This window comes from Heptranchias perlo, chromosome 13 (assembly GCF_035084215.1).
Source record: "Heptranchias perlo isolate sHepPer1 chromosome 13, sHepPer1.hap1, whole genome shotgun sequence".
Classification (NCBI taxonomy): Eukaryota; Metazoa; Chordata; class Chondrichthyes; order Hexanchiformes; family Hexanchidae; genus Heptranchias; species Heptranchias perlo.
In genome coordinates, this window is record NC_090337.1 from 13,751,797 (window position 1) to 13,772,261 (window position 20,465).

The 20,465-nt window shown below is 46.3% G+C and overlaps 1 protein-coding gene across 2 annotated transcripts in view; it reads right to left on the reverse strand.

Moving 5' to 3' along the window:
* The window catches only part of LOC137331305 (type-1 angiotensin II receptor-like), a 41,124-nt gene extending 22,515 nt beyond the window's left edge, over positions 1 to 18,609 (reverse strand). Inside the window, exon 1 of one of the 2 annotated variants that reach the window (XM_067995019.1) lies at positions 18,529 to 18,609. The gene's annotated coding sequence lies outside the window, so the exon portion shown is untranslated. Of the gene's footprint in view, positions 1 to 17,306; positions 17,614 to 18,528 lie in introns of those variants that run through there. The other variant, XM_067995018.1, reaches the window with a different exon arrangement.
* Between the last annotated feature and the right edge of the window lie 1,856 nt (positions 18,610 to 20,465).

Consider the following 20,465-nt stretch of genomic DNA (forward strand, 5'->3'; position numbering starts at 1 on the left):
GAGGTACACGAAATCTACCCTGAAACTATCACCCACCAACTTTGTCACTTTGACAAAAAAAATTCAACCAAGTTAATGCGACAGTCCGAGACCTGAGCACATAACCTAGGCTGAGGTATGCCCCTCCCTATCTCTGTAACCTCCTCCAGACCTGCAGCCCTCCGAGAACTCTGTGTTCCACCAACTCTAGCCTCCTGTGCCTCCCCAATTTCTATCGCCCCTCCGTTGGCGGCTGTGCCTTTAGCTGTCTAGGCCCTAAGCTCTGGAATTCTCTCTCTAACCCACCCCACCTCTCTCTCCTCTATAATTACACTACTTAAAACCTACCTCTTTGACCAAGCTTTTGGTCACCTGCCCTAATATCTCCTGATGTGGCTCAGTGTCAAATTTTGTCTGATGACGCTCCTGTGAATGGCTTTGGGATGTTTTACTACGTTAAAGGCGCTATATAAATGCAAGTTGTTGTTATTGTTGACATTTCAATGCAGTACTGAAGGAATGTTGCAACATCAGAAAGTGCTGCTTCCATAAATATATTCATGCAGATGTCAACTTCGAATTTCATATCATGTTTGTTTTATTCGTCAACGTTGGAAACACAAGCAGTGCATCAATAATACAATAGAGTGAAGACCGGAGGCATGGAACGTCACTGTTGGAACGAGTTTGTACTCTTTGATGATGATCGTCATCGTGCACCAGCACGATATGCTCATTGGGCCTTTTGTCTACTGATATGAAACTTATTGGGCTATAAATTGGGCTGCGTAGCACCCATTTTGTAGGCGCTACGTGGCCTCCTGAGGATCCAAAATGGCATCTGGAATGTGCGCGCGCCGCTTCTAGTGTGACGTGTGCCGGACGCCATCTTGGTAAATGCATTCGCGCAGGCACAGATAAGTAAGTAAGGAGAATATGCGTTAGATCAGCATGCAACACTGATTAAAGGGACACATACGATTTTGGAACTCAACGCTCTAGCCAATGCATTGTCTTAACTGCTGAGCAGGTCACAAACAGCATGGAGGACCCCCCACCAGCGCTGTTTAAAGGGATCATGCAGGAGTTACATGTTAGTTGCTGGATTATTGCTTCTGGCAGTTGATGCATTTGTACCTGTTTTTGGAGGTCTCCTATACTTAAATACTAGGACTAGGGGACACAGCATAAAAATTAGAGCCAGGACTTGTCAGGAGTGAAGTTAGGAAACGCTTCTAGATGGAAAGGGTGGTAGAAGTTTGGAACGCTCTTCTGTAAACAGCAGTTTATGCTAGCTCAATTGTGAATTTTAAATCTGAGATTGATATATTTTTGTTAGCCAAAGGTATTAAGGGATATGGGGCTAAGGTGGGTATATGGAGTTAGGTCACAGATCAACCATGATCTCATTGAATGGCGGAACAGGCTTGAGGGGGTAAATGGCCTAGTCCTGTCCTTTATTCCTCTGTTCCTAAAACAAAATTTCAATACTCTACAGAGAGTGGGCTGTCTGGCTGACAGGCAACAGCAAGGACACTGGCAGAGTGGCAGGGGTGGGACAGGAATGTGGTCATCCTGCGAGAGGACAACAGGTTCATGTTCCATGGAGCCACTGCCACTTGCTGCCTCCTGTTATGCACCACTTTCTCCTGCAAGAAAGCGGGACGTGTGTTGGTGAGTGTCCTATAAGATGTTTGGGTGATGCGGCTGTCATGGTTGAATAGCTGCCAGTGTGTGTGACCTGTGAGTTGTGGGTGTGCGGCTTGCAACAGTGGTAATGTGTGACAGTGAGAGGAAGCATTTGATTGGAAGAGTTGAGTACTGATTGAAAGAGTTTGTTGGTATGTGGGTGATGGGGGGTGTAGTGGGTGGAGCAGTAGATGTGGCTAGTGGTGCAGTTGGTAGGAGACGCCACTTGACAGTTGACCTCACTCGCCTTGACCACTCGTGTCAAAGCATTGAACTTCTTCCTGCACTGCATCCATGTTCGTGCTGCCTCCCATTGCCTCTTCAGCATATGTCTGGAGGGCCTCTTGCCCCACTGTGGATCTAGAATACCCCTCCTTCTGTCCACCTCTTGCACCAAGGCCTGTAGAGCATCAGCAGAGAACCTTGGTGCACGCACTCTCGCCGGCCTGGTACAAACTCAGATCGGCAGATTGGCGAGGTCTGGCGTGCAGATTGGAGAATGTGGGATTTAGTAGTGCGCAACCTTTATTCAATGTTTTAAAATAACTCAACAGTTTGTAAACATAGGGTCGGGACCTGCATCTGTGTTTTACGTGTGCGATGTCTGATCTCTGTTTAGACTCTGTGCGGATGTGTATCTTATCTTTTGCAAATAAGTGGTGGAGGCTGCCTTTAAGAGGTGCAGCCTGCCTTTAAGAGATGCAGGCTGCCTTTGCGTGATGCGAGCCACTCATGCGCTATCTAGACCCCCCCTGCTGGTGATCAGCCACTCAACAGCCTGGCTGCTCGCAGATATCAGGTAAATGACCAGTCAGCACGAACCTCACTTGTTGCCTGCATCTCAATGACCGAGCGCGGGTTAATCACGCATTCGGGGGTTAACGAATTTAACCCTCATAGACTTAAGACTGTTGAAATATGGCTCATAGCACTGGTGGCAAATGTGAGAATATAGTAAGGTCATTTATAAACGATGTTCTAACACCCCGGGCCCGAAGGACCCTGTGCAGGCAGGACGCAAGTTTGGACCCAAGGGAGCACTTACCTGCAATCAGCGTTCCTTTCCAGGCCTTGCACATGGAATCAATGCAATTCACACATTCTACCACCAGAGGGAGCTCAATCTCTTAAAGGGAGGATGTTTCTTAGAAATCTCTTAAAGGTAGCTGGTACCTGTTATTTGCTGAAAATAACAGTCTACTGTCTGCATGGAGTCTGAACAGAGATCAGACATTGCACACGTAAAACACAGATGCTGATCCCATCCCTGTGTTTACATACTGATGAGTTATGTTAAAACATTGAATAAAGGTTGCGCACTACTAAATCCTACATCCTCCAATTCGCACAACAGACCTCACCAATCTGCCGATCTGAGTTGGTACCAGGCCTGCGAGAGTGCATGCACCAAGGTTCTCTGCTGATGCACTAGAGACCTTGGGTGCAAGAGGAGGACAGAAGGAGGGACATCCTATATCCGCGGGGGTGGGGGGGGGGGGGTGATGGGTGACAAGAGGCCCTCCAGACATATGTCCAACAGGCAGTGGGAGGCAGCAGGGGATGAAGTCAATGCCAGGCGCACAGTATCATGAACATGGATGCAGTGCAGGAAGAAGTTCAACGCTTTGACATGAGTGGCCAAGGTGAGTGAGGTCAACTGTCTAATGGCGTCTCCTACCAACTGTACCAGGCACTACACCCCCCATCACCCACATACCAATAAATCCTTTCCATCAGTACTCAAACCTTCCAATCAGATGCTTCCTCTCATCCTTACACATTACCACTGTTTCAAGCCACCCACCCACAATTCATGGGCCAAATACACTGGCAGCTATTCAACCATGACAGGCACATCGCCCAGACACACATCCTGCTTTCTTGCAGGAGGCGCATATCAGGAGGCAGCAAGTGGCAGTGGCGTTTAGCCCCTCGAGCCTGTTCCACCATTCAATGAGATCACGGTGGACCTGTGACCTAACTCCATATACCCGCCTTAGCCCCATATCCCTTAATACCCTTGGTTCACAGAAATCTATCAATCTCAGATTTAACATTCACAAGTGAGCTAGCATCAACTGCCGTCTGCAGAAGAGCGTTACAAACGTCTCCCACCCTTTGTGTGTAGAAACATTTCCTAACTTCACTCCTGCACCTCCTGGCTCTAAATGTTGGGCTATGTCCCCGCGTCCTAGTATTGAAGTCTAGGAAACCTCCAAAAGCAGTTACAAATGTCTCAGCAGCCAGAAGCAATAATCCAGCCACTAACCTGCAAATCCTGCATGGTCCCTTTAAATAGCGCTGGTGGAGGGTCCTCCAGGCACTCTAAGACACGTTCAGATGGTCGGGGTTAAGACTGTGCGTTGAGTTGAGCGTTAAGTCCCAAAATCAACGTTGTACACTGATTGAAGCCATTTTCTCCCTACTTTACATGATTCCAGCATTCGTTATCTGCGCCTGCACTAACTCCTATACCAAGATGGCGTCTGGCGCACGTCACGCAGGAAACGTACGTGCGCATCCAAGACGCCATCTTGGATGTCGGAGAGGCCGTGTAGCGCCGAAACAACGGGCGCTAAACGGCCCAATTTAGCGCCCGGTGTTTCCTCGTGTTGCCAACTCAGGTTGGACGTATTCCTGGAGGTTTCATCATGTGATGTCCTGCCTCCCGCCCTCACACTTCCGCCATTAATCACCTAAAACGTCGATCCTCGCGGTTTACCGCTTTCTCTCACCAATTGGAAGGCAAACAGATTCTTCATTACCCCATTGGATGATTCTTGACTGTCTGTTAAACAGCCTTTTTTCCAATCTTGAATATTTTTATAACTCATAAATAAAAGTGTTCAAAGAAAATGAAAAGAAAGCGCTTGTTTTTTTTAAACGGCCCTATGATTTTTTCTCCCGGGTTGCTTGTAGTAGTGTCCTGGAGGTTAATCTTTAATTCCTGGAGACTCCAGGACAATCCTGGAGGGTTGGCAACCCCTAACGGTTCCCCTAAAGGGCTCCCGATCCATAACATCCAGTTTTATGTCTGAGTGGCGAGTTGAAAGTCCACCCCAGTGTATCTAGATGGCCTCCTTCATCGTCGTTGGGTCTAGATCCTGGAACTCCCTGCCTAACGGCATTGTGGAAGTACCTTCACCACATGGACAGCAGGGGTTCAAGAGGAAAGCATCATTCATAAATTTTTCACGCTATGTGCAGATCTGGAAGTTTACACGCGGAACCTTTATTTCTTGGAGTTTTTGACTTCTTTACTAATATTGTTTCACTTGACCAATCAAGCTGTTGGGTAGCGATGCAGCACATTGATTCTTGGATACACCGGGTTAAGGGAATGCAGGTCACAAGGTGCACTCTAACAATCCCCCTCCATGGTCAGTTCCCTTGCCTCCCCCTGTGGGTCTCCCCTTAGAGGAAAACTTAACAAAAAGTATCAGGGGCTGAATCTCCCTGGCCTGCTCAAATGTACCATCTTACGGCTGGATTGGGTGCAGCCTTGGCAGAGGCCTAGTAACAGGCTGCTTTCCTACCATCACAGGTGAGAAATGGGGTTTACTACAGGCAGACCTGGAGGGGGTAGAAATAAAAAGGTCAGGTGTCAGCCGTTGCTCAGTGGTGGCACCCTCGCCTCTGAGTCAGAAGGCCGTGGGTTCAAGTCCCACTCCAGGGACTTCAGCACAAAATCTAGGCTGACACTCCAGTGCAGTACGGAGGGAGTGCTACACTATTGGAGGTGCCGTCTTTTGGATGAGACCTTCAACCGATGCCTTGTCTGCCCTCTCAGGTGGACGTAAAGGATCCCATGGCACTATTTCGAAAAGAGCAGGGGAGTTCTCCCTGGTGTCTTGGCCAATATTTATCCCTCAACTAACATCACTAAAAACAGATTATCTGGTCAACATCTCATTGTTGTCTGTGGGACCTTGCTGTGTGCAACTTGGCTGCCGTGTTTCCGATATGACTACACTTCAGAAGTACTTCACCTGGGACATCCTGAGGGTGAGAAAGGCATTATATAAATAAATGCAAGTTCTTTCTTCTTTTTTCCATATGTTATTCACCGGTAGAATGTATTTAGATTGTATTAACCTGAGACAGATCTGATAGAGGATCATTACTTTTTCAGATGGAAACACTCAACTGTTAATAATTAGATGCCTATTTTGTTGTTGTCAGAAAAGCACTAAGATCTGGGGGAGGGAAGCTGCAAAAGATGGCCAATATTGGCAATCATCAAGGGAATTGCAGGCATGCATCACTGACCTAAAGTTGTAGGAGAGGAACCAGTCTCACAAATACTGCTTTATAAAACAGCCGAAAGTATGACTTAATTCTGCAAAATACAGTGTGCACCATCCACAGGATGCACTGCAGCAACCCGCCAAGGCTTCTTCGACAGCATCTCCCAAACCCGCGACCTCTACCACCTAGATGGACAAGAGCAGCAGGTACATGGGAACAACACCACCTGCACGTTCCCCTCCAAGTCACACACCATCCCGACTTGGAAATATATCGCCGTTCCTTCATCGTCACTGGGTCAAAATCCTGGAACTCCCTTCCTAACAGCACTGTGGGAGAACCGTCACCACACGGACTGCAGCGGTTCAAGAAGGCGGCTCACCACCACCTTCTCAAGGGCAATTAGGGGTGGGCAATAAATGCCGGCCTCGCCAGTGACGCCCACATCCCATGAACGAATAAAAAAAATGTTTTGATGTGGTAAGATGCTTATTAAATGCAAATGATACCATAATATAAATGTTTAAGTGCTAACCATTAAAATGTAATTAAGTTTTGTGTAAGGATGGGGGTTAGTGGGCAAACCTTCATCCCTTCCACTGGAACGTTGCTGTGTACAGACCTCGTCTGTTCTCCCTTATTAAGACAGCGCAAACTATACAACATTTGTAACCCCACATTCTCAGGAACTGCACTTAATCTCATCAATAGCAAAATACTGCGGATGCTGGAAATCTGAAATAAAAACAGAAAGTGCTGGAAATACTCAGCACGTCAGCATGTGTGGAGGAAGAAACAGAGTTAACGTTTCAGGTCGAAGACCCTTTGTCAGAACTTAATCTCATCCTCCCTTCTCTGCTTACATTGTCCTGCAATACTCAGTATAAACCACCAGGTGGCAGCTTGTTTCCAGTACAACACTGCAATCCTATCGATCTTTGTGGAGGATATTTGCAATGAGCACTGACAGAGAACAAAGTGGGCAGCTTCACTCCAGCCCAGGGACTACTCCACTTCAATGATGAGCTAAGTATAGAGAGAAGTACTTTCCGTATGAAGTAACATCCACCATTATACAAGGCAGCAACCTCCACTTCTTGACGGGACAGTTCGTTTTTTAAATGGGCTACCCAGAAATTTGTAAAATGTAAACCAACCATCAAAAACCTTATTTTTAAAATCACAATTTTTTTTTTAACAAGAAGGCAGGCATTAGAAGTAAAATTTGGGCACAGTTTCCTAATGATTATGGTCCTGGACAGTTAATCTGGAGGCAGCCCCGATTTTCTTCGCTCCACCATTGGCGGTCGTGCCTTCAGCTGCCTAGGCCTTAAACTCTGGAATTCCCTCCCTAAACCTCTCCCCCTCACTACCTCTCTCTCTTCCTTTAAAACGCTCCTTAAAACCTACCTCTTTGACCAAGCTGTTGGTCACCGGTCCTAATATCTCCTTATGTGGCTTGGTGTCAAATTTTGTTTGATAATCGCTCCTGTGAAGCGCTTTGGGATGTTTTACTACATTAAAGTCATAGCTGGGGTGACTGCTCCTGATTGTCACCCAGTGGCCTTTGCTGGAAAGTGTATGTGCGTGAATATCTGATAAGGATCTGGTTGTGATGCTCCAATCACCAAACAGCCTATGAATTCTCCCCCCCCCCCCGCCCCCCCCAACTTACCCGGAAATCTATTCCTCGTGGTGATAACTCTCCAGACACTAGTTCTAAATTTGCCTTTACCCAGTTTGAACCTGTGCGTCCTTGGTTTAACTTGAAGTAGAGCTCTGCATTTATTTTTTCTGTGCCGTTTTCCATCTGATATAACTCTATGACTCGGCTTGTATTCCCTTGACCAAGGGGTGATCTACTTGAGGTGTTTAAGATGATTAAAGGATTTGATAGGACAGAAACTATTTCTGCTGGTGGGGGAGTCCAAAACAAGGAGGCATAACTTTAAAATTAGAGCTAGGCCATTCAGGAGTGATGTCAGGAAGCACTTCCTCACACAAAGGGGAGTGGAAATCTGGAACTCTCTCCCCCAAAAAGCTGTTGAGTCTAAATCAATTGAAAATTTAAAGACTGAGATTGATAGGTTTTTGTTAGGTAAGGGTATTAAGGCTTATGGAACCAAGGCGGGTAGATGGAGTTGAGATACAGATCTAATTGAATGGCAGAACAGGCTCGAGGGGCTGAATGGCCTACTCCTGTTCCTATATTTCTATGTTGTCTCCAGTTAAGATTGAGAAGTATTCCCTAGCCTTCTTTCATAATGAAGGAATGCGAGTGATTGACTTTATGACTCTTTTCTGCACCGTCTCCAGGGCCTGTCTTTCTTGTACCTCTTAACAATAAGTTGTTATGTTTTTCTTGTTTGGATGGAACAGGCACCTGTGAAAGAGGCTTGAGGCTACGACATTGTGCTCATTTAAGAAATAAAGATTTTCTGTTGAGGGAAGATACTAGGAAGGATAAAATCAAATGGGCCAGAGGTGTTTTTAATCCAAAACTATCGTCTGAAATAAAATGAATGCCGGCTTAGTTGTAGGAAGCTTATTTTCAGTTAACCCTTCAAGTGCTGAGGCTGGTACCACGAAGGCAATGTGCTCATTGATAGGTCTGGAAACTACATTTGTGGGGAAAGAAAGAAATAAAGAAAGAAATTGCATTACAGCCAATGAAGTACTTCTTAAAGTGTAGTCACTGTTGTAATGTACAAAATGCAGCAGCCAATTTGTACACAGCAAGGTCCCACAAACAGCAATGAGATAATGACCAGATCATCTGTTTATAGTGATGTTGGTTGAAGGATAAATATTGGCCAGGACACCAGGAAAGAACAGGGTTAGGTTGTGATACCTTCCACGATGAAATAGTGCACCAACGCTCAATGTCTAAGCAGACACGTGAATAATGGCCACTTGAGTGAGATAGTAGAGAGCTACAATGCCCATTTAACCATATTCCAGTGTGAGTCACTGCCTTCAGGAGAGGAAGGGCAATGGGAGAAATCTGAAGCGGGAATGATGATTCCCCCATAAGAAGAGTTTGTAATAACCAGGTCTGGCCGTGCAGTCCTTCATAAAGTACCAAACATAAAGGGACGGAAATTCCCGCGGCCCCACTATGCCACCGGAAGCGCAGCGAGGCGCTTTTCGCTATCAATCTGGCCTGATGGTGACCCTATCCCAAATCCCGCTCCGTCAGGGGACCAGAAATACTGGAGGAACATCTTGCCACTCCATCAGGGGACCAGGAACTCTGGAAGGACACGTTGCTGCTCCATCAGGGGACCAGGAACACTGGAAGGACACCTTGCTGCTCCATCAGGGGACCAGGAACACTGGAAGGACACCTTGCCGCTCCATCACGGGACCAGGAACTCTGGAAGGACACGTTGCTGCTCCATCAGGGGACCAGGAACACTGGAAGGACACCTTGCCGCTCCATCACGGGACCAGGAACTCTGGAAGGACACGTTGCTGCTCCATCAGGGGACCAGGAACACTGGAAGGACACCTTGCCGCTCCATCACGGGACCAGGAACTCTGGAAGGACACGTTGCTGCTCCATCAGGGGACCAGGAACACTGGAAGGACACCTTGCCGCTCCGTCAGGGGACCAGGAACACCAGAGGGACACCTTGCCGCTCCATCAGGGGACCAGGGCAGTTTCAGTCAAAAAGTGTACTTTTAAAAAAAATTGCTGGAAGCTCTTGGTTGCTGCTTTCCGACCGGCAGCTAATTACTCTTCGATTGCCGCTAGGGAAACCAGCATTAATCCCCCACCGCCCTATCGGTTAAGTAAGTACTCCTGCTTCACCGAGGTGTACTTTCCCTTCAACCTAGTAAAAGCAGAACTGACGAGGTTTCTGATGGGAGCTGAGGGTGTGGGGGAGTGGTGGGGGGGTGGGGGAGTCGTCTCGCCAGTCTCGCCTCTTTAAGTAATGTGACGGGAAGGGAACAGGCACAAGAAGCACTCATCCCCCCTGCCCCCCCAACACCACCCCCACCATTCTGGGTCCCACCCCAAATTGTGGCCTCTTTATGCCATTCTAAGCCCAGGAATTTTGGGGCCGAGATATTTAGAATAGTGTATGCTCCAGTATAATACACAATACATGCCTTGATCAGTGGCACATTAACACTCTTTAAATGAATACACTTTGCGGTGAGTACCAGATGTGTCATTTTTCCATGAAGTCACTGCTCTGTATAAATTGCCACTTACACCAGAATAAAAGCAGACGCCTGGTACTTAGCGGAAAACAGCTACATTTTGCTAAGTGCAATAAAGCGAAGAAAACCTCAACATTTTGTTGACAATTGTTTCCTGTCTTGGCAATAAATAATGAATTGAATGGCATCTTCGTATTTTAAAAAATACAGCCCTGCTTTAATTTTAAAGCCTGTTTATCTGGCTCACAACAGTAATGATATACAATTCAAAATATACACTGTTTTGTGACAGTGATACGAGTTCATTGGCAGAGATTTAAAGTGGGTTCATGCAACTACTCTGACAGTTCCTTCAAAGTAAAAGTGGAGGAAGCTGTGCTCACACAACTTGTCCCCTTCAGTTTTAACAAAGGGCAGTACCAGCACCAGCTACATGTGGGAATCCAGTTGGATGTAAAAAAGAAAGAAAGATGACATGAGGAAAAACTTTTTTACACAGCGAGTGGTTAGGATCTGGAATGCACTGCCCGAGGGGGTGGTGGAGGCAGATTCAATCATGGCTTTCAAAAGGGAACTGGATAAGTACTTGAAAGGAAAAAAATTGAAGGGCTACAGGGAAAGGGCGGGGGAACGGGACTAGCTGGATTGTTCGTGCATAGAGCCAGCACGGACTTGATGGGCTGAATGGCCTCCTTCTGTGCTGTAACCTTTCTATGATTCTATGATTCTAACTTGAACTTACTTATATAGCGTCTTTCATGACCTCAGGATGTCCCAAAGCGCTTTACAGTCAATACAGTCATAGAATCATAGAAGTTACAACATGGAAACAGGCCCTTCAGCCCAACATGTCCATGTCGCCCAGTTTATACCATTAAGCTAGTCCCAATTGCCTGCACTTGGCCCATATCCCTCTATACCCATCTTACCCATGTAACTGTCCAAATGCTTTTTAAAAGACAAAATTGTACCCGCCTCTACTACTGCCTCTGGCAGCTCGTTCCAGACACTCACCACCCTTCTTGAAGTGTACTCACTGTTGTAATGTAGGAAATCTGGCTGCCAATTTGTGCAGAGCAAGGTCCCACAGACAGCAATGTGATAATGACCAGATAATCTGTTTTATTGGTGGTCGTGGGATAAATATTGGCCAGGACACTGGGGAGAATTCCCCTGCTCTTCTTCAAAATATTGTCATGGGATCTTTTACATCCACCCAAGAGAACCTTGGTTTAACGTCTCATCCGAAAGGTGGCACCTCCAACAGTGCAGCATTGCCTCAGTACTGCACTACATATAATAGTTATTCAATGAAGAGACATGACCTGATGGATCAAGAGCAGTGAAGCCACAAAAACATTATGACAGCAGGTGGAAGATTTCTTCTGTTGGTAATTTCTAGTGGAACCATTGCACTGTTTCTTACACTTGTGTTTATAATTTCACCACAAATGGCAAACGGAACAGATATACCTCCCAGCTCTGTTTCTTGGACACGTGGTGGGGGTCTGGAACTCACTGCCTGAAAGGATGGTAGAGGCAGAAACCCTCATCGCATTTAAAAAGTACTTGGATACGCACTTGAAGTGCCGTAACCTACAAGGCTACAGACCAAGAGCTGGAAAGTGGGATTAGGCTGGATAGCTCTCTTCGGTTGGCACACACACGATAGGTGGAATGGCCTCCTTCTGTGCTATAAATTTCTATGATTCTATGATTCTAAGTTCTGTATCTAATTGGCCGCCGACACTCCATCCCTCTCCCTGGCTACTGTCTGAGGCTGAACCAGACCGTTCTCAACCTTGGCTTCCTATTTGACCCTGAGCTAATCTTCCGGCCCCATATCCTCAAGACTGTCTACTTCCACCTCCGTAACATTGCAAGTCTCCGCCCCTGCCTCAGCTCATCTGCTGCTGAAACCCTCTTCTATGCCTTTGTTACCTCTAGACTCGACTATTACAAAGCTCTCCTAGCCGGCCTCCCACCCTGCATCCTTCGTGAACTTGAGCTCATCCAAAACACTTACTCGCACCAAGTCCTGTTCTCTCATCGCCCCTGTGCTCGCTGACCTACATTGGTTTCCGGTCCAGCAACGTCTTGATTTTAAAATTCTCATCCTTGTTTTCAAATCCCTCCATGGCCTCGTCCTCCCTATCTCTGCAATGTCCTCCAGCCTTACAATCCTTTGCGCTCCTCCAATTCTTGCCTCTTGTGTATCCCCCACTCCCTTCGCCCTACCATTGGCAGCAGTGCCTTCAGCTGCCTAGACGCCAAGCTCTGGAATTCCCTCCCTAAACCTCTCCGCCTCTCTCCCTCTCTCTCCTCCTTTAAGTCGCTCCTTCAAACCTACCTCTTTGACCAAGCTTTTGGTCACTTGTCCTAATATCTCCTTATGTGAGTCGGCGTCAAATTTTGTCTGATAACGCTCCTGTGAAGCACCTTGGGACGTTTTACTATGTTAAAGGCGCTAAATAAATGCAAGTTGTTGTCATTGGTTTTGAGCCTTTTATCCCCCTCTCCCAGTCGCTTGCTGGGGTACTGTTCTGTGGTCCAGCTGAAACTCGACCACCTCACCAAGTGGCCATGTTTTATTAGTAAGCTTAAATAAGGGGGCCCAAAATTCCTGGTTGCCAGTCTGCTGCGGGCCTGACCCTTTCTCAGGGTTGAGTTTTTTTTGCCCAGGGAGTGTGGGCGCCCGTCCCATTTTCAGCGTTACTGTGACAACTGCCCCCGGGCTGGGGGGGCCAGGAATTAATGTTGTGAATACTGGAGGTGGAACCGGTGGGATTTCTGACGGATGACATTATCCCGTCAGTTCCTCCTCTTCTGACGATGCCTGCAGGGCGGGCCGGAACCTCCAACAGAATGGCTCAGTGGCCCCAGGCTGTTTTTCCATGGGAGGAATCACATTCAGATCTGTGGACATCCTTACTGGGTGTTTATGTACTTTCCGGTGAGGGTCACTGGGTCAGGAGTAGTCAACCAGCTGATTTTCTTTTTCCTCTTTCTAGCCTGGATTGCTGAGGCCTATTATAGTGCCTCAGCTGATACCCTGGCTGAGATCAGGTAATCTAGCGATCCAATCAGGAATTGATGCCGGGGCCCACTGTGACCTGTGTTTGAGAGCGGACTGGAAGATTCACTTCCTGACCTCTCCTCCCGCACTGCAGGTGAAGTTTGGTTTCGTTCCACGACAAATGATTCAAGATCATTAACTCGCTATGTGGGAAATTGGAAGCTGTATCCTAAATACGCTTCCTTGGTACATCAATGTGCTACACTAGCATACTCCCTAGGTACATCAATACACTATCTCAATGTACTGTCTGTGTCTTTAGCTTTTAAACTGGCCAACAATAACGCCTCACAGAGAGAAAATTAACTGTGGGCATGATGTATTAACTGGGCTGAATAAGAACAGGAGACAGCATGAAATGAGAAAAGGCCATTTTGTCCAACAAGTCTGTTTCCTTTCACCAACTTGCAGGGGTAAATGTTGACTTTGTACGACAGAGTAATATGGGTGATAGTCAATGGGTGATAGTCAATGGAAGAGATTCGCTATCACCCATTTTACACTATCGCACAAAGTCAAAATCTACCCCGTCCAGTCTTCCCTATTATGGACTCCACCCATTTCATCGTCTGAAAGGAAGTTCTGCACAAATACTCCTTCATCCCTAAAGATAATCAAATGCAATTCCAGAATATTTATCTGCCCCTCTATCTCTATGATTCAACCCTGCCAAAGTTTTGTCACTTGGAAAAGAGAATGGGGGCGATTTTAGGGGGCAATTGCGGGTGCGTTGGGGGTGGGGGGCTCCGAAAATCGCAGAAATCCTGTTCGGGTTCAGAAGCCGGCTCCAACCTGCCGACTTCCGAGTTTCCCAGCGACCCACCTGTGTGCGGTGGGCGACCAGAAAACGGAAGTCCCGCCGGCAATTAAAGCCAGCGAGATGACAGTTAAAGAGCCAAATGTACCTCATTGAGGTATTTAAGGCACTTTACCTGTGACAGATGAAGGGATTAGAAAGATTTTTAACGTACCTGGGCAGCTTGCCCACCGCTTCTGATTCACGCCCCGGATCAGGGAACAATAAACAAAATAAACTAAATAAAAAACCATAGACGGAAGTGAAAACACAAAATGAACCTGCCTTTGCACCCTGCTCTGATGTCCGATGTCTCCTGCTCCGATGTCCCCCTCTTCACCCCCCAATGTCCTCCTGATGTCCCACTCTTCACCCCCCCCCGATGTCCCACTCTTCATCCCCCCCACCGATGTCCCCCCAATTTCCCACTCTTCATTCCCCCGATGTCCTCCCGATGTCCCAATCTTCACCCCCCCCCCGATGACCCCCCAATGCTCCACTCTTCACCCCCCCCCGATGTCCTCCCAATGCCCCACTCTTCACCCCCTGATGTCCTCCCGATCTTTGCCCGATCTTCTCCTTTCCCCCCAGATCTTCCCCTCTCCTCCCAGATCTTCCCCTCTCTCTCCTCGATCTTCCCCTCTCCCTCCCCGATCTTCCGTTCCAGCGATGGATGACATCTCGCTCTCTCTCTCTTTCTCTCCCCTGCCTCATGTTGCAGCTCTCGACGACAGTCAGCCTGTCAATCAGGCTGGCTGCCGGGCGCGAAACCCGGAGAGCACGTTAATCATCAGCAATCACCGTGTGATCGTGTCGGAAACGGTAAGTTTTGTTTATGCGGGTTTGCCACGCGCACGTTCACCACCCCCCCATCCCGCTGCCAACCCGCCACCATTGTAAAATCGAGCCCCCATGTCCTCCCACTGATTATGTCAGTGTTTTTCACATCTCTGTAGACAACATTCCTCTCACCTCATTTGAGCCATGAATCCATGTGTTCCATGGAGTGTTTGATCACTGTAATATTTTCCTGCATCCCCCTAGAAGACTCATCTCCTGACCAGGATCTTACCCAGTTTCTTTTACAGAGTTAAATGACTCAGCTTGAACTGCATTGGTTGGGAGTCTGGTCTACAAACTCACCATTCTGTGAGGGAAAATGTCTCTTCTAATCTTTAGTTAAGATTTGTTCATTTAAACCTGTGCCCTGTATTTCATAGTCTAAGTCATAAAACCTGCTTACATCTGAATGATCAATGGCTCTCAGTATTTTAAAGACCTGTGAGACGGCATCTCCCAGTTTGCTTTTCTCTAAAGAACTTTGAGCTCTGAAAATCTCTCCTCATAACTAAGTCTCAGAATCACCTTTGTTGCTTTTCGCTAAACCCTCCCCAACTCATCAATGTCTCTTTGAAAGTAGAATGCTCAAACCTGTGCACAATACTGTACAAGTGTTATTTGTACAAGAGTGTAGTCAAATGTCGTCAAAAATTAATGAAACATTTGATCAGCTTTGGAGCAACGAAAGCTAAAAGAGATCTAATATAAGGGTTTAGATAGTGAGAGACTATTTATAATGATTTGTGAATTAGTAACAAGGGAAAATACATTTAGGATTAGTTCTGGACACATCAAGGAGGAGGTTAGAAGGAATGTGTTCAACCAAAGGTTTATTAGATTATGAAGCGCATTACCACAAGTTGATACTGAATCTGAGCCAATCACAACAACATTTAAGAGGGAATTAAACACTCAAGGAAGAAAAATATTAAAGGGAAAGAGCAGGAAAATGGGATCACAGTAGAGAGTTCTGTTGGGGAGCTAGCACCAGCGCAACTATGAAGGACCTAGTGGCCTCTTTCCGTGCCGAAATTTCTATGATTCTGTCGCAGCTTCGCAGTGACTAGGTACTTTCAGCTAATGGCCAATAATCCCATACAAATCCTTTCTTTCTCCACCTTTGCTAATGGATGCCCTTTCGTGTTTGCTTTTTCCTGTAAGCATTCCCTTACACTTATCTACATTACGGGGATAATTTTGTGAGGCTGTGCTCCCAGTGTAGAGCACGCCCTCATTAGTGGTGGGTACAGTAATGGGGTCAGGACTATAGCACTGTAGCATGAATTGCTGATGATTGGGATCGGAGCCTCACAAAATGACCACAAAATCTGCCAGTGGTATCTTAACCCACCTGTTTAGTGCAGGATTTACTGTTTAAATAGAAAATGTATCAATCTCAGCTTCTGTGAATTTGTATTGTTCAGTAAATAAAGACTGGACATTTCTAATGGCCTCGATCTTTACAGGGAGGCAGGAAGGGTGTGGGGGAGCCTGATAGCAGACAACGAACCTGGCAAGGTCGGGGAACGTGGAGGCCTTGCCAATATTAACGGCAGGGCCTCATTTGAATAAATATTTGCATACTCCCGCCTGACACCCGGCCAGATTGTCTACCCGGCCGGCGGATGGGAGTGGGCCCCTTGTGGCAGGAGGCCACAGCTGGGGACCCGTGGGAACGGTCCCCAGCAGTTAGTGGGCGGAGGGGTTTCCCTGGCTCCTTGGGTGGAAGGGGCAGGCCGGAGTTATCTCTTGCTGAGAGATATTTGGCAAACCTTTTCTCGCAGAAGAAGAGCTGTGTGTCGTTTTTCTCATATACACCGTAACATGATTTGTCGTTGTACACTTGTAAACAAAACTAAAAAAAAAAGTCAACGCTTTTTCATGAAGGCAATGCCCCCTTAAAGATTAAGGGCACAGTTTCTCTTTAGCCTCTGGGTGTAAAGCTTGCCCAGGTGGAGGGCATAGAAGAAAATTGGAAAGAGGGCATCGCATGTCCATAACACTACCCACCCGATAGTCTGTCCATTAATTTAAATGGGTGGAAAATTGGGCAGGTGGTGTTACAGATGTGTGACCCTGCCCTGCCCTGCCCGATTTTGCGGTCAACGTAGGCAATGCCTTATGCCCGAGCGCTAAAGAGTAAAACCTACCCCGAAACATCCAGAGAATTTCTACAGCTTTTTGAGATCTTTCACAACTATCTGAAACATTGGGGTGAATTCTCACTTTTACCGATGAGCGTCAGTGGATTTGCCTGCCCGTTTTACACCCCGCCTGATTCTCGTTTCCATGACGTCAACGGGCGGCCAATGTGATACTGCCAGTTTCCGCGCAGTGGTAAAAGTGAAAACTCACCCCGTACACCGTAGCCAAGCCTCTGGTTATGGTTACAGTATTGCCGGTGAGAATTACTGATGATCACCCTGTCTACAATTCGACATGAGTGGCAGGAAAGGAGCAGGCAAAACAGCACTAGCACCTTTAAAAGAGGAATGACGATCTCCTTACCTGAAGATTGACCGATGAGCTATTTGCCTGCAACTTTCAGTCTGTCTGGGTGTCGAGGCTGTCGTCTGAGTAAGATAGCCACATGCTGCATGTAGACTACTGGAGCAGTGAAAGTAAATCTTCTTTTATACCCAGTCTGACACTCAAGGGGAGGTGCGGACACTGCCAGGCGAAGGTAACGATGTGCCTCCCCTCTTCAATCTGCAAGAGGTGATTGACTCTGCCACTCAGAAGCAGGGAGACGTTTACAACCCAATTTCCTGAGAGCTGTTTATTGTTGACTGCTGTGCTTCATTTGCTGAGCAGCTCTGGTCTCAAGTGACTTGGGCTATGACTCTTATTTCTGCTTTGTTTGTAATCATCCTTTGCGTCATTAATTATGTTCTGAGAGTAATGGAAATGATCACAAAATAGGGTCTCATGTACTCCAGGAGTATCCTGCTTTAACTCTTGAGTCACCAAATCTGTTTTTGCAGCTCCCAGTTGCGATATATGTTTTACTTAATAACTTTGAATTGTGCATATTATATACTTAAATGAACTCATCGGTTTGATGTAATTGTAATATCTTTTTATTTACTATCTGTATTTTTGTTCCTATAAAACAACAGCTTGCATTTATATCACGCCTTTAATGTAGGAAAATGTCCCAAAGGCACTTCACAGCAGTGGAATCAGACATAAATGGACACTGAGTCAAACAAAGTCATTTCCTGCTCCCTCCAGCAGCTGTCACCGCACCAGTCACTACGGAGTATAGTCTATTGATAGAAATGAATAGAAATGAAAACCGGGCAGTTTCTGTAACGGGCGGTCAATCCGCAATGCCAGGTTTACGCCTGGGTGGCAAACTCAAAAAGCTGCCCCTCCTTCTCCTCCCCCCCCACCCCTCCCCAATGTTCCTGACTTGGGGAACGCCCTCCCTCAGCACCTCTGAATTGTCACCTCCTTCCCTGGTTTCAAAAGCCTTCTAACGCCCCCTCTCTTTTTGACCAAGCTTTCACAACACCGCCCCCACCCCCCCACTATTTTGCTCACCATCCTGTAAAGAACTCTGAGATGTCTCGCAGAAATGTAAGCTGCTGATGTTGCTGCAAAAAAACCCAACATACTTCAGCTGCCAAGATACGTCTGTGTTACTTACAAATGGCGCATCTCCTGGGGAAAGTTTGCTGACTGTCCAAACAACAGCACAATGCAGAAAATATTATTGAAACTTTACCATTTGCAATTTTTCTCTCTATTTTTTGTCACTCTCCCACTTTCCCTTTCCCATCTGCATCTGCACCATCCTCGTCGTGTGTTATGCCATGGATTTGACCCTCCTCTCCCCAGTGCATCACAGAAATAGGTCAACAACAGACAGTAGTTATCAACTTAAGCACTATTAAGGCTTTTTTGAAGCAGGGCCAAGCTGGATCTTGACAACGTTCAGACAGTGCAGATCACAAACCATGTAGCAATCTGGTATTTCATTAAAGGAACATAAACTCCGGGGTTGGATGTTGATGATTTAACTAACCAGAACTTACTGGTAACGTTTGTCAACTGACTGATATATTGGCCCCAATATTTACGGGAAGGTGGGGAGGGAGCGGGGTGATGGTGGGGGGGTGGGGGTCGCAGTGGCCAGTAAACTCAGAAATATAGAAACAGTTTGTAAGAGCTTCTACAAGTATGTAAAAAGGAAGAGATTAGCAAAAGTAAACGTGGGTCCCTTAGAGGCAGAGTCAGGAGAAATTATAATGGGGAATAAGGAAATGGCAGAGACGTTAAACAAGTATTTTATATCTGTCTTCACAGTAGAAGAGACAAAAAACATACCAGAAATGATGGGGAACCAAGGGACTAATGAGAGTGAGGAACTTAAAGTAATTAAGAGTAATAAAGAAAAAGTCCTGGAGAAATTAATGGGACTAAAAGTTGACAAATCCTCATGACTCGAAGGCCTACATCCTAGGGTTTTAAAAGAGGTGGCTGCAGAGATAGTGGATGCTTTGGTTTTGATCTTCCAGAATTCCCTAGATTCTAGAATGGTTCCCGTGGATTGGAAGGTAGCAAATGTAATCCCGCTATTCAAGAAAGGAGGGAGAGAGAAAACAGGGAACTACAGGCCAGTTAGCCTGACATCAATAGTAGGGCAAATGCTAGAATCTATTATTAAGGATGAAGTAACAGGGCACTTAGAAAATCATAATATGATTAGGCAGAGTCAACACGATTTTATGAAAGGGAAATCGTGTTTGACAAATCTCGTAGAGTTTTTTTCATGGTGTAACTAGCAGGATTGATAAGGGGGAACCAGTGGATGTAGTATATTTAGATTTTCATAAAGCATTTGATAAAGTGCCACACAAGAGGCTGTTACACAAGATTAGGGCTCATGGGATTGGGGGTAATATATTAGCATGGATAGTTAATGGACAGAAAACAGAGTGTAGGAATAAAGAGGTCATTTTCGGGTTGGCAGGTTGTAACTAGTGGGGTGCCGCAAGGATCAGTGCTTGGGCCTCAACTGTTTACAATATATATGAATGACTTAGATGAGGGGACCGAGTGCAATGTATCCAGTTTGCTGACGATACAAAGCTAGGTGGGAAAGTAAGCTGTAAGGAGGATGCAAAGAGGCTGAAAAGGGGTGTAGATAGGTTAAGTGAGTGGGCGAGAAGGTGGCAGATGGAGTATAATGTGGGGAAATGTGAAATTATCCACTTTGGTAGGAAGAATAAAAAAGCAGAATATTTTTTAAAAAGTGAGAGACTGAGAAATGTCAGTATTCAGAGTGATTTGAATCACAGAAAGTTAACATGCAGTTGCAGCAAGCAATTAGGAAGGTATGTTAGCCTTTATTGCAAGGGGGTTGGAGTATAAGAGTAAGGAGGTCTTGCAGCAATTAAATAGGGCTCTGGTGAGACCTCACCTGGAGTACTCTGTAGAGTTTTGATCTCCTTACCTAAGGATATACTTGCCTTAGAGGGGGTGCAATGAAGGTTCACTCGATTGATCCCTGGGATGAGAGGGTTGTCCTATGAAGAGAGATTGAGTGGAATGGGCCTATATTCTCTGTAGTTTAGAAAAATGAGAGGTAATCTCATTGAAATGTATAAAATTCTTAGAGGGTTTGACAGGGTAGATGCTGAGAGGCTGATTCCCCTAGCT